Below are 12,734 nucleotides of genomic sequence, written 5' to 3' on the forward strand. Positions count from 1 at the left end.
TACCACACACCCAGTTATTTCTAACATCTTCCATTAACATGGTACATTTGTTACAATTAATGAAACAATACTGATCCTTTTTTATTAACTAAAGTCTATACTTTATTCAGATGTCTTTACTTTCTCCTAATGTCCTTTTTCTGTGCCGGGATCACCATCGGGATCACCACATTATATTTAGTTATCAGTTTCCTCAGCAACTCTTGATGGGGACAATTGAGAGCATCCTTTCTAATCCTGGGCTCCCAAATCGACAAGCATTGAGTAACCCTTCAGGGCAGGCCACCAAGGTGACTATGGATGAGAAACTTTTCATTCTCATTGTATGCCCATAATAATAGTAATAATAATGAATCGTTTCATGCTATCATGTATCCTGGGCAAGTGCTTTCCATGCATTATCTCACTTAATTTTCATGACAACTCTGGGGAGTAAGGACTGGTTACCCCCTTTTATAGAAGGAAACACTGAGTGAGACACAACACATTTAAGTAACTTTTTCATTGTCCCATAACTAGTAAGTGGGATGTACTAGTAAGCAACACCTGGAACCTATCAAGTCTCTTATGAGGTCTGATGCTAGTGCATTTTTCTTCTGTTGTTTCTTTCTCTTTTTTTGTTTTAAGATTTTATTTATTTACGAGAGAGAGAGAAGAGGAGCAGAGGGAGAGGGATAAGCAAACTCCATGTTGAGTGCTGAGTCTGGCTCAATCTCACAACCTTGACATCACGACTAGAGCCAAAACCAAGAATCGGATGTTCAACCAATGGAGCCGCCCAGGCACCCCTCTTCTTGTTGTTTCTAACATGTCCCTAACACCACCTTCCTTGGTGAAGCCCATGGCTCTCTGTTCCTCCATAGCTTGTAAGTTACTTAGAAATAGAGATCCATTTTATTCATGTCTCTATCCACAAAGCACTTAGTTCAATGACTTATACATTAAAGACATCTGCTAAAGGGTTATTGAATTGAATTTTTTTAATTAAAAAAATAACCTAAATTATTCTGGCTTTTAAGCTTGAACCAGCAGCTCTGAAAATGAGCTGGAAGAATGCTCCTGGGAGGATAAGAGCTAAAAATACCATCTCATTAAAGTAATGATCAGAAATACCAGTGAGCTCTGGGAAGAGAAATTCTTCAGGTCCTCTGGCTATATACAGCCTGGGGCTGAGGTCTAATCGTAGGAAACAGCGCCCTGTCCAGGGCGCTTTCCTTGCCTATGCTGGAAAATGACAAGGTGTGGTGGAATGTTCTGGGATCGAGGAGACCAGGGGTTCCGTGCTGAGCCTGCCAGGCACTAACTCTGTGTCCTCCAGAAAGTGTCTTCATCTCTCTTTGGGCTCCAGTTTCCTCACCTGTAAAATGCTGGTGAAGGATCTCCAGCAAACTAAGGATTCCTCCAACTGTAATATTCTATGATTTTTAGGTGCAGTTATGTGAGCCCTGGAAGCAATGCTCATCCACGCAGCCTTTTTGGAAAAAGGGTAAGGAAAAAGGAAAAGAAAAACACTTCCATAAAAGTATTTATAGCACAATCAGTGACTGTGAATCACAGCATAATTAATTCTCTTTTATAAAGTTGTCTTGTTCCCTTACTTAGTTGCAGTAATTCCCAAGCCCTGCTCAACGGCAGCTCCATTGACAACTACGGCATTTTCCCTGTCTCTTTGCACTGCATAAGTTCAAAGCATCCAGACTAAGCTCTGAGTTTCTGCCAGTTCTGCATTTCACTAACTGCATGATGCTAATCTTCTGTGACTGACGGACAGACCCAGTTGCCGAAGGATGTAATATAAATGTGATCTATTTTGACTTTAATAAAGATTTGGATTAATTTCCTCACATCAGTTTTGTCCATCAAGTTTTATTATTAAGTGCTTTACAATTTAATTATGATTGGCCTAGAAAAATTAGCCATAGGCTGGTTTGAAATTGCTGTGTGCTGATCCCTTGGTTACTGTAGATAACAAATACCCAGCAAATGTATTTGACTCGCCATTTCTTTGATCTGGTTCTTTCTGGCACAGCTTTCTGATGATTTGTCCTCTTAATAACACCTTCTACAACAATGTTTCTCATCAAACACTTTTCTCTAGTCTCAAATTCCACTCTAGGATTCTTAAAAATGAAGTTTAGGAAGCCACCAGAAAGTATTCATGCCAGAGGGCTCGATATCATCTTGATTCTTTTTTGCAGTTTGTTTTTATTTACTAGACATCTACTTCCAACTTGGAGTTGAGAAACCATTAACCAGTTTCCTCCCCCTGAATTAGGGAATTGAGGGATTAGTAGGAAGCCCACAATAGCTGATTTTATGTTGACAAATTCTACCAAATGGCCGAAGTGAGGAAAATGGTATGTCTGAGCAATATGAATGCATGAGTATTCATTCTTCCCATTTAGTCTCATCTCATGTTATATTTGATTCTTGATGGGAACTGTGTAATAAAAGGTAGATTAGTCCACATTTTAGATTTCCTCTTTGACCTTGAGCAAGGAGGTTTACCTACGTGGTATTGATTCCCTCACGTGTAGAATAAAGACCTAGGACTGGCTGACTTCTGAGGCTTTTTAAACTTGTTCCATGGAAAGATTCAGGGAGCAATCTGGATCAATCCATTTTATTACTTTCCAAGCTGGTTCATGTCTTGAAACAATAGGTAATTATGGGTCATTGTGAAGTTTCCTTTTTTTAATCTTAATTTTGAAAGATAAGCCTTTGGGGTACCCCCACCAGGGTGGTGAATTTACCTAGTAGAAATGGCATCATGCTTTCTTCACCTGAGAGAGTAGCAGAAATGTACGTGCTGCACTAAAAACCTCAACACTTTGGAATCAGAATGTAATCAGCCTGACATAAATGTTTCTGAGAAAGATTGTAGCAAGCCAGAAAAGAAATGTAATTCTTGGCAGAAATAACCGCTTTTCTGAAAGGCGGGTCCTCAGCATCCACTTGACCCCAAATTGAACAGATTGAAAAACACTCTGGGATCCCCAGCTTTGTCTGTTGTTTCTTTGCCTTTAGCTAATCCTTAGCCCTCAACCATACCCTTTTTAGAGTTGGGTCTTTCAATCATATTTCCAGTTTTTAAGCAGATAGAGATATAGCTAGAGAAAATATTTGAGGCACTCTTTCTTGTTTTAATGAGATTCTATTATGTAAGAGAAAATATCTTTTTTTACTTTACATCTGATAAAGTACAACTTACACATTTATAAAGAAACTTTGAGACTCCACATAAGACAGCATTTTAGGGGTGCCTGGGTGACTCAATCAGTTGAGCCACTGGTCATGATCATGATCTCAGTCCTAGGATGGAGCCTGGGTGGGGCTCCATGCTCAGTAGGGAGTCTGCTTCTTCCTCTCCCTCTGCCCCTCCCCACCCCTGCTCGTGCTCTCTTGCTCTCTCTCTCTCTCTCTCTCTCTCTCTCGAATAAATAAAAATAAATCTTAAAAAAGAAGACAGCAATTTAAAACTGCGGGTCTCCTGCATTATCTACAACTTTAGTTATATCTCAAGAGGGTATACCCTCCACTGCAGTAAATCTGATTTCATAATGAAGCTCAAAGTCTAAGATCTTAGAGTATTGGGGGGAAGGGGTGAGGGGTGCCCAAACATTATGTGTAAAATTACAAAGGAGTTGGAATTACAAAGCAGCTTGACTATCCTGTGTAGCAGCCCAGGCCTCCTGTGCCCTGTCCCATTCATTGTATGATGGAAAAGCTCCTCAGTATAGTGCAAGCCACTTTGTTTTCAGAGCTAAATGTCTTATTCTTTCCTAGGCTGCTAAACATCAATGAAGAGTCATGTCGATTTCTCACCATGCGACTTCTCTCTCATGATATCCTTACCTGCTGAGATAAGAAATCTGTCAGGGAGAAGCTACATGTTCAACAGAGCCATTTTTTATTTCTACTCACTACAAAAATGAACCTCAAAATACTTGTGGAATAAGGGGTGCCTGGGTGGCTTAGTCGGTGAAGCGTCTGCCTTCAGCTCAGGTCATGATCTCAGGGTCCTGGGATCAAGCCCCTCATTGGGCTCCCTGCCCAGTGGGAGTCTCCCTCTCTTCCCTGCTCATTCTCTCTCTTGCTATCTATGTCTCTCCCTCTCAAATAAATAAATAAAATCTTAAAAAAAAAGTCTTGTGGAATAAGATAAACATTAATTTGGGGTTGGTTTTGCCTAATGTGCTAGCTAATTCCAATGTTTAGTCTTGTGCAGTTGCCCTGATCTAGAGGAAGTATCATTATTTACCTCGGGTGTGTTGTTGGTTCCAGTTGTCTTTCTATAATGGATGCATTGTCTTCCTGGAGCTAGAGAAAATGAGAAAAATAACATAGAAAGGAGAAATAGGGATATAGTTCCTTGTCTCAAAAAGACAAAACAAAAACTCTACAAATTCTAAAACTCAACCAAGTCAAACCAAACAACCTCTCCTTTTGCAGGACAGACACACATGATCGGAAGCAGAATGAGAATTGTTCTCACACTATCTGTGCCACCATTGATGCAAAAATAGAGTTTTCATCATTTATATCCTGTGATTCTTTAAAGTCAATGGTTCTGTTTATAATTCTATTAAATGTCGCATCGCTTTAAATGGTTCTTACTTTCTGTGGATTCTCCTTTATCAAGTCAGGGCTTCATTATGTGCCATTTTCCATAGGAAAACAATTGCAAGTACTGCTAAAACCTGTATATTTATAAATAAGATCACAGGACTTGCATGCAGACACCCAGAACATAAGGTTATAGAACTTCCTGTTTTTTAATCAGCAGATGCCTGCCCATCCAACTGAGTAATAAAATCATGGTAGGAAGAGAATGGTTAAGGGTTCTTGGATCCATCCCCTTATTCTGAGCCAGGTTATATGCATCTAAGCTCTCTTAAAGAGATTAAAACCTTCTTTATATTAAAGATCCTATGGAAGAAAAAACATTGAGTGCTATGTTCTAGGAGAAAGACTGTGGCCTTACCTATTTTTGAATTCTAGCTTCTCCACTAATAGCCTGTATAACCTTGGACAATTTTGTGACTTTTTAAAGCTGAAATATCTGCCCCCAACACACACATCCCAGAATTCCTCATTAATTGAAGTTGACAATAATTTCTATGTTTTTGTGAAGATAAAAAAGATAGCATGTATGGTGATGTACCCAGTGAAGACTGGAACTTTGATCTCAGGTAACTATCATGTGTGGAATTTATACAGGTTTCTGCCTTTAGGGATGATACCTGTTGTTCTGAGAGATTCCCTAGAAAAGTGCCTAAGATTCATACAGGTATCAATCTACTGTTCTTGATGAGGAGAAACAATCGAATTTTGATTAAACTGAGATCTGAGCTGTCTGGGGACATGACCTTTTCATAACCATAGGTGTAATGAAATCCTGTGGGTTGGGTAGGGTTATGTGGAAAATTTGTGTGGGAAAAGCATAGGGCTATCCTGGTAACAAAAGGAAGGACTGAGGATTTAGCTCCTCTCTGAGATTCTCAGTGAAACTAGCTGGTTGGACCAAGATGGAGGGCCTTGATTAATGCTTCATGTCAAGGAAGGGTGAAGTGCTTCTGGCTCTGTACCACTGAAGGCTGAGGGATTTTCAAGAGAAGGGTGCCCATGACTGAGTATTTCTCCAGTGCTGTTGCCCATGTACTGAGAACCAACTGATCCCAGTTCATGGTCTAAGAGAGCCAGTCTTTATGGATTCTCCACAAACTATGTAAAATCCCATTTTGAATTTCTTAAAATCCGTTGTCTCTTTGTAAAGCAGACTCTTACTTATAAATCTTACTCTCTGCCAGAGTGTTAGCTCCTGACCATTTGCAGGCAGCTTCTAGCTTGTTTGGAGTAGGCTGGAAAATTGAGAGGTTTCTCAATTCTGGTGTGGGAAATGGAAAGAATTCAATTCTTGGTGGTCAAAAGAGAAAAAAGAAAAGAAAAAGAAAAACACCAAAAACTGGGGGACGACTCTTCACATCATTGAGAAAAACACTGGTCTGGTTCTTTGGCCTTTGGTTTCATAAATAAGCTTGTTAAGGATCCAAACAGCATCAGAGCCCCTATTCCCTTGGCATCATGTTTTACCTTACTTTATTCTTACCATTTTAAAATGGAAGGAGTGGGTGTTTAGGGGAAGGACAGCTGGATACTCCCAGGTCCCCTCTGGCCCAGTCCACCCTCTCGTGCTCTCCAGGAGATATAGTTGCACAGGTTCCAGCTTTTCATGGGTTTCTCAGCCAGAAAGACCCCACCAGGCAGAAGCTCTCCCTTGATTCTTCACTGCCATGCTCTATCTTTCTCCAGCGTGCTGACGTCTTGGTGACATGTTGGCCTACTGCCAGATAAAGATGATGTGTTGGTGTGGAAAGATGAAAGTCTCTTATCTTGCATGGTTAGCTTGGGGATGGTATTCAGTGTTCTCCATATAATTCTTATCTTATTAGACATGGATGGCCCTGTACACTTCTCACTACATTTCCATCTACATTATCTAAGTTGCTTCTTGGACAACCTTATACAGTTGGTGGTATTATATGCCCTTAGTATAGATTCATTGTTCGATTTCCAAATAGAGTTGAGCTATGCTATGGTAGGTATTGAAGAAACAGTTTTAAAGAAGCCAGATTCTTTGCCTTAAAGGAGATGATGAGCCAGTGAAGAATAAAGATAAGTAAATGGGCAATTGTATTATAGGGAAATAACTGCATATAAGAGAGATAATGTTTTGAGACTGTGGTAGAGACCCTGTTGATGTAAACCACTTGGCCTTTACTATATCAGTGTATGCTGGTCTATCTTCCACCTGCCAGCACCTTTGTCTCTTAAGCTGAGGGGCTTTCTTTGGTCACTCAGGCTATTCATCCCTTGGCTAATGACTGGTAGGTATTAGTATACAAATACTCCAGGTCCCTTGCTCGTCAGATGGGTAATTCTAGGTGCATGCTTCCTACTGTTTTCTATACTTTCCCAGTTGGATCAAGCTCCATAACCCACAGTGATAACTGCCTTGATAACACTCTATTAGTTTCCCCTTGCATCTCACTTTGGGACTTTCTGTATTCCTGGGATCACATTCCAAACAAACTACTTGAAGTCTAACCCGTGTCTCAGAGTCAGCTTCTGGAAGAACCCAAATAAGAGGAAATTAGCAATAAAGTATCTTTTAAAGATAAAACATCTATATATTTCTATTTAGAATACATTTTTTCATTCTTTAATCCATTCATTAATTTAACAAAATTTGAGTACTTCTTGCATACTTGGCAAGAGTTCCTGAATATCTGGGAGGTAGAAACATAATTTCTGACTTCAAGGGGGTCAGTCTAGTGGCAATACGCCAATAAAAATAAACATATAGGAAGAATCTTTGATAACTTCAATAAGTAAAACAAAGGAAAACACAGCTTTAGGAGTCGTTTTGAGAAAAATAAACACTTCATTTTATAAATGTGGACACTAATGTAAGGAGAAGAGAAGAGGGTCCCAACACACCTGACCAGTATGGGGCAGAGCAAGGACAGGAATGTAGTCTCTCTAGTCTACCCCAGTATTCTTCTTACTATACCACATTGTCTCTTACTGGAAAGACAGGAAGTGCTTAAACTACTTAAATTTTGTGACTATTAATTATGTCCAGAAAGGTATGCGATCACGTGGTAACCACCAACTTGTTTCAAATGGAGTTTAAATTCACTACAGGAATAAGTAGGTGAGGAAATTATTTCTTCCACTTTTTCTTAACCCCCCTCATGAGCCAAACTCAGCATTCTTAACACCAATCTCTTAAAAAAAATCCTTTTGGGAAGGAACAAGTGGTTCCAAATGTTCTTTACATCCTTGTCTTCCACCCTCAATTTCAGTGCAATCTTGTCTTATAGTTCAGGCTTTCTCCCTTGAGCTGGCTATGATATGATATGTGATGGAAGGAATGTTCAGCAATTTATCTGGGAATGTGGCTTGGCAGCTCTTGGTCCCCCATCTTCACTAACTATTCATAGGCAGAAGCCAAGAGGTTGACATGGGTCCTAAGTTGTTATCTGTATAAGCAGGATGTATCCTAAGGTGGTCCAAAGCCAAGTCCAGGACTTTGTAGTGTTACTCTCCTCAAAAACAGAGCCTGCTCATATACTGTTCCAGCTCCCTTCATGCTTGTTGCAGCAGTGTTGGGGATTTCCGATGATTTATTTACCCATAAATCAAATTAATGGAATTAAGTTCTTATTCTTACTAGTCCAACTGAAGCATTCCGGCGATTGCTTCTTGGTATAAGGTTATGACTTTTGCATTGTTTCTAAGGTATCTGCAGTCTGCAGAAAGGGACCATGTGCTTTCCTTTCATGTTCTCCTAAATTAGAAAAATTTAATGAGTGCTTTATATACCTCCATGCCAACAATATGTATGTTCCTTGGATTTCTAGCATCCTTTACATTTATCCCCTCCCCTAGGCCTCTAGCAATTATGAACTCCATTAACTGTAATTACAAAGCTCCATTATAACTTGATATATGGAGCAATTAATATTCACAATCTGTAATCTACCAAATGAATATTTATTTCAGTACTTCAGCTGCAACATCTAAAAATGAACGTAAATAATTTGACAAGGACCTCAAAAGGCTGGAATATTTTCTTTCAATTGGGAAGTATGTGACTTCTTAAAATATCTCAGGCTCTTTTTTCATGGAACTTATATGAATGCCCCTATTGATTTTTCATGAGATTGGAAAGGGAAAAGATTTGGATTACAAAATTCTTGGCTATTTTTAGAAACTATTTAAAAATCAAAAGATGTAGTTAGAGATTTTTTTTTTTTAAAGGGAATGCTGTATGTTGTCAGTGTGATTCCCTAGTTAGTAATAAAGGTACTCACACTAAAGTGATGATCATCATCCTCATCATCATCATGATCATCATCTAAGGAAAGTAATATTGTACGAGTTCTAGTCAGAGTTCTTGGTTAAGATAGAAATGAACAAACAAATTCTGACTAACTTAAGGAGAAAAATGGTAGTTCATTGGATCTTTAATAGCTTTTGGATTCAAGCTAGAGAACCAGGCTCAGGTAGAAGTCAAGGGAGGAAAGGTCCCTCCAAGATGCCCCCTGTGGACTTCAGGATATCATTGTTCACCAGCTGAGCTTTGTTATTACTCCACAGGTGCTTTATCCCTGGACACAGACTCTGCTCTGCTGCATTGCTGTGCATCTGGACATTGACTGCTCTGCCTTTGGAATCCTCACATTACATTGCCAATTTTCCGACTTTCTACCTGTACTTCCTTTTGTTTTCCACTTAAGAGCCAAATGCAGGTCATGGCACCTGATTGGCTGAGCTAAGTAATATTTCCCCAGTTTAGCTTCCAAGAGACAAAGACAGGGTATATTTGATGCTCCTTTTGCTTTGTTGTCGAAAGTGGAATGCCCTCCCCTACCTATCATTTAGGTGACCATCGTCCTGGTTGCTGGAATAGTCATGATTTAAGACTGTCATTCAGAGGTAATGATCAGTGGTGCTCCCCTCATTCTAAAGTGTATCCGGATTTGGATGATGTTATGGATTGAATGTTTGTGCTTCCCCCCACCCCCCGTTCATATGTTGAAGTCCTAACCACCAATGTGATGGAATTGGTAGGAAGGGCCTTTGGGAGGGGATTAGGTCATGAGGGTGGACCTCTCATGAATGACATTAGTGCCCTTATTAAAAAAAAAAAAAAGACCTCAGAGGGTTCTTTTGTTCTCTTCCCTTATGTGAGAAGACAGCCATTTATGAACCAGGAAGTGGGTTCTCACCAGACACTAAATGTGCCGGTGCCTTGATGTTGGACTTCCCAACCTCCAGAACTGTGAGAAATCAGTATTTGTTGTTTAAGCCACCCAGCCTATGGTATGTTGGGGACAGAAGCCCAAATGGACTAAGTCAGATGATAAATGACATGCTTACTCTACTTATTCTAGGATTTCCCCCCATATTAAAAGGGTGAATTGATACTAGGAAATCAGATTTTATTCTCCTTGTCTTTCACTAAGATACAAAGTGCAACCAATGTTCCCTTCCCCTTTTCTCATGAAGAAATGGGGATGGAGATGTACTTTTCAGTATCCCTATCTTTTGAGGTACTTTCAAGTTTAATCCCTTTGAGAAGAGCAAAATGTCAGTGTAACTAAGTGGAGAGATTGGCTCTCTCCACAGTCCAACAATGCACCTCATTCATAGGCACTTTTGTCACTGATGGGCCACAAAGTAGAGAACGTATGGACCACTAGCCTCCCATATAAAACTTTACAAAATGAACTTCTCACACATGTGTGTACTGTTACATAACATCATCGAATTGTGTGCCTAAAGCAAGATGTAGTCAGGTATGAAAAACTGCTAGAAATAGTAGCTAGAGTGATTTATGGTTTATACTGATGCGAGCCTAGTTGCATCAAAGGATAAAAGGAATTTCTTTCCCTCCAATCCATAATTAGGATGATGACCAAGATAGTCCACTTACCAGTATGGGTTTAAGTGCCATCTCCTTCCCTTTTCCCTAGTTTTTAGCCTTTTTCTCTGGGGCATTCAGTGACTTTTATTACTCACTTGATCCCCCACCCTGCCGCCCCGCATCTAGATAACAAATTCTCTGATGGTCCAGGCAACTTACGTTGGGTACTTTTATGCAATAGGAGACCATGACTCCATCATATTTGTTTTTCCACTTGCACTTGACATGTGCTTTGTTTGCAATAGGCTGTTAAAAATCACTGATCACACTAGAATTAAAATTTCATATGTACATAAAAAGGCTCAATGCTGTGAATTGTGCAAGACTGTTGAATCACAGATCTGTACCTCTGAAACAAATAATGCAATATATGTTAAGAAACAAAAAAAAGAAGAAGATAGCAGGAGGGGAAGAATGAAGGGGAGAAATCGGAGGGGGAGACGAATCATGAGAGATGATGAACTCTGTAAAACAAACTGAGGGTTCTAGAGGGGAGGAGGGTGGGGGGATGGGTTAGCCTGGTGATGGGTATTAAGGAGAGCACATATTGCATGGAGCACTGGGTGTTATACACAAACAATGAATCATGGAACACTACATCAAAAACTAATGATGTAATGTGTGGTGATTAACATAACAATAAAAAATTTAAAAAAGAAAATGTAAACACACACAAAAAAAGGCTCAAAATGTGTGTTGAATGATTGAACATAATTCTGAGAAAATAGAGCCATTTGGAAATTATATACATTTCTGGATGTAGGGTCTTTAGGAGCTTATTAAGCTAAGTTCCACCAAGAAATAGATTGAGGAAACTTGAGGGATTTATTTGCATTTTGTGCCCCTAATATAATGCAATAAATAGGGAGGAGAATAGTCATCTTCCTAAAGAACCTTATTAGCTCCCTGGAAGTTACTAGACTGAGTTTTTCTTGATGACATTATATCTTATGCATTTTTGATCATCAAAGACTAAAAACTGTGGTCATTATGACTTATCCCAGTGTTTTATTCCCTGAGATGAATTTGTTCTTCATCATGGAGAAGTAATAGACTGAAAATAGATGCCTCCACAGAGATCATAATAGGTGAGCTCTTTCAAAGGGGAAATTGCTTTTGCTTGAAGAAATGTTCTCACCATTTTACTGTTTTTGATTGTTCTTTCTCACCTTACTTCACATAGGAAGACATTTTCTTTAATTACCGTAATCAAGTATGCAGCTTATAGGAAGTGACTCAAAGGAAAAAGGTGTCGACTCCTGTGGGCTGATAACATAGAAGCTGGTGACCACACAGGAAGGCCTTCAACATGGAAACACAATGTTGGTTTTGTGACAGGATCCCATGGCCATATTCCCTTATATTTATATGACTTCATGAAGTTGCTTTCAAGGTAGGATTTCAATATGCATTACATGTATGGAATTCACATATGTCATTATAGTGTGTTGTTTAATCTTGACGAAATGCATCCTTTTCCTCGCTTTGAGTCTGAAATGAAGAGGTGGGTATGTGTTCATTGACTGAACAAACATATACCAAGTGTCTAGTGTGTGTAAGGCATTATGCTCGGGTCTAGAGATATAGAATTGAACAAAACTGTGTTTGTTTTCAGTGCTGGGATATTAGAGTAATGGCAAGAGGATAAGGCGGCGACAGATACTAAACAAATGAACAAATAAATGTATAATATAAAAATGTTATAATATAAAAATATAATATCAGGCCATTAAAAATGCATTAAGAAACCTGAAAAGGGGAGAGGAATAAGACACTGTCAGCGAGGACAGAGATTTCAATTTTAAATGGGCAGTTAGGAAAGTTATTCTTAAGAGCAACTCTGTGATCAGAAGGCAGATGTAGATTTAGTCAGAGAGAGGCCATGTGGATAAGTGAAAACATTTTCCAGACAGAGATGTCCTTGAACTTGCTGTCCTGAGGAATACCCTCTTCCAAAGAGAGGCAAGGGGCTCAGACGGTGAGGGTGAGTGGTAGAAGATGAAGTAAGAAAGGTGTGGTTCTGTTGGCTTTGATAAGACCTCTGGACTTTATTCCAAGTGTTTATACTATGTAGATAAGTGTGAGATCTCTGAGACACCAGCTTCCATGTGGTAGCAACTGTCTCTTCTATCTCCTTTCCTTGGCTCCTTTCCCTTTCCTTTTCAAATGTATCATCCTTGAAGTTTTATTTTACATCTGGTTTTTACCTACAAAGGAAAAGGACCCTTTTCCTGTATCG

Source organism: Mirounga angustirostris, unplaced genomic scaffold (assembly GCF_029215605.1).
Source record: "Mirounga angustirostris isolate CCGP_5_RB_7025 unplaced genomic scaffold, mMirAng1.0.hap1 SCAF_17, whole genome shotgun sequence".
NCBI classification, from domain to species: domain Eukaryota; kingdom Metazoa; phylum Chordata; class Mammalia; order Carnivora; family Phocidae; genus Mirounga; species Mirounga angustirostris.